The sequence below is a fragment of the Condylostylus longicornis genome, unplaced genomic scaffold (assembly GCF_029603195.1).
Source record: "Condylostylus longicornis isolate FDR11 unplaced genomic scaffold, ASM2960319v2 ptg000110l, whole genome shotgun sequence".
NCBI lineage: Eukaryota > Metazoa > Arthropoda > Insecta > Diptera > Dolichopodidae > Condylostylus > Condylostylus longicornis.
Genome location: NW_026578078.1, coordinates 1 through 2,790, shown reverse-complemented (window position 1 = coordinate 2,790; position 2,790 = coordinate 1).

Here is a 2,790-nt window from a genome sequence, read left to right as displayed (position 1 = left end):
TAAAATTTTTTAAAATTTTGCACGACCCCCTACCTTGTCAAAAAATTGAAAATTTTTTAAAATTTTGCACGACCCCCTACCTTGTCAAAAAATTTAAAATTTTTTAAAATTTTGCACGACCCCCTACCTTGTCAAAAAAGTGAAAATTTTTTAAAATTTTGCACGACCCCCTACCTTGTCAAAAAATTGAAATTTTTTTAAAATTTTGCACGACCCCCTACCTTGTCAAAAAATTTAAAATTTTTCAAAATTTTGCACGATCCCCTACCTTGTCAAAAAATTTAAAATTTTTTAAAATTTTGCACGACCCCCTACCTTGTCAAAAAATTGAAAATTTTTTAAAAATTTTGCACGACCCCCTACCTTGCCAAAAAATTGAAAATTTTTTAAAATTTTGCACGACCCCCTACCTTGCCAAAAAATTGAAAATTTTTTAAAATTTTGCACGACCCCCTACCTTGTCAAAAAATTTAAAATTTTTTAAAATTTTGCACGACCCCCTACCTTGTCAAAAAAGTGAAAATTTTTTAAAATTTTGCACGACCCCCTACCTTGTCAAAAAATTGAAATTTTTTTAAAATTTTCCACGACCCCCTACCTTGCCAAAAAATTGAAAATTTTTTAAAATTTTGCACGACCCCCTACCTTGCCAAAAAATTGAAAATTTTTTAAAATTTTGCACGACCCCCTACCTTGTCAAAAAATTGAAATTTTTTTAAAATTTTCCACGACCCCCTACCTTGTCAAAAAATTTAAAATTTTTTAAAATTTTGCACGACCCCCTACCTTGTCAAAAAATTGAAAATTTTTTAAAATTTTGCACGACCCCCTACCTTGTCAAAAAATTTAAAATTTTTTAAAATTTTGCACGACCCCCTACCTTGTCAAAAAAGTGAAAATTTTTTAAAATTTTGCACGACCCCCTACCTTGTCAAAAAATTGAAATTTTTTTAAAATTTTCCACGACCCCCTACCTTGTCAAAAAATTTAAAATTTTTTAAAATTTTGCACGACCCCCTACCTTGTCAAAAAATTGAAAATTTTTTAAAATTTTGCACGACCCCCTACCTTGTCAAAAAATTGAAATTTTTTTAAAATTTTCCACGACCCCCTACCTTGTCAAAAAATTTAAAATTTTTTAAAATTTTGCACGACCCCCTACCTTGTCAAAAAATTGAAAATTTTTTAAAATTTTGCACGACCCCCTACCTTGTCAAAAAATTTAAAATTTTTTAAAATTTTCCACGACCCCCTACCTTGTCAAAAACAGTGAAAATTTTTTAAAATTTTGCACGACCCCCCTACCTTGTCAAAAAATTGAAATTTTTTTAAAATTTTCCACGACCCCCTACCTTGTCAAAAAATTTAAAATTTTTTAAAATTTTGCACGACCCCCTACCTTGTCAAAAAATTGAAAATTTTTTAAAATTTTGCACGACCCCCTACCTTGTCAAAAAATTTAAAATTTTTCAAAATTTTGCACCACCCCCTACCTTGTCAAAAAATTGAAAATTTTTTAAAATTTTGCACGACCCCCTACCTTGTCAAAAAATTGAAAATTTTTTAAAATTTTGCACGACCCCCTACCTTGCCAAAAATTGAAAATTTTTTAAAATTTTGCACGACCCCCTACCTTGCCAAAAAATTGAAAATTTTTTAAAATTTTGCACGACCCCCTACCTTGTCAAAAAATTGAAATTTTTTTAAAATTTTCCACGACCCCCTACCTTGTCAAAAAATTGAAAATTTTTTAAAATTTTGCACGACCCCCTACCTTGTCAAAAAATTGAAAATTTTTTAAAATTTTGCACGACCCCCTACCTTGTCAAAAAATTGAAAATTTTTTAAAATTTTGCACGACCCCCCTACCTTGCCAAAAAATTGAAAATTTTTTAAAATTTTGCACGACCCCCTACCTTGTCAAAAAATTGAAAATTTTTTAAAATTTTGCACGAACCCCCTACCTTGTCAAAAAAGTGAAAATTTTTTAAAATTTTGCACGACCCCCTACCTTGTCAAAAAAGTGAAAATTTTTTTAAAATTTTGCACGACCCCCCTACCTTGTCAAAAAATTGAAAATTTTTTAAAATTTTGCACCACCCCCTACCTTGTCAAAAAATTGAAAATTTTTTAAAATTTTGCACGACCCCCTACCTTGTCAAAAAATTGAAAATTTTTTTAAAATTTTGCACGACCCCCTACCTTGTCAAAAAATTTAAAATTTTTTAAAATTTTGCACGACCCCCTACCTTGTCAAAAAAATTGAAAATTTTTTAAAATTTTGCACGACCCCCTACCTTGTCAAAAAATTGAAAATTTTTTAAAATTTTGCACGACCCCCTACCTTGTCAAAAAATTGAAAATTTTTTAAAATTTTGCACGACCCCCTACCTTGTCAAAAAATTGAAAATTTTTTTAAAATTTTGCACGACCCCCTACCTTGTCAAAAAATTGAAAATTTTTTAAAATTTTGCACGACCCCCTACCTTGCCAAAAAATTGAAAATTTTTTAAAATTTTGCACGACCCCCTACCTTGTCAAAAAATTGAAATTTTTTTAAAATTTTCCACGACCCCCTACCTTGTCAAAAAATTTAAAATTTTTTAAAATTTTGCACGACCCCCTACCTTGTCAAAAAATTGAAAATTTTTTAAAATTTTGCACGACCCCCTACCTTGTCAAAAAATTGAAAATTTTTTAAAATTTTGCACGACCCCCTACCTTGTCAAAAAATTGAAAATTTTTTAAAATTTTGCACGACCCCCCTACCTTGCCAAAAAAATTGAAAAT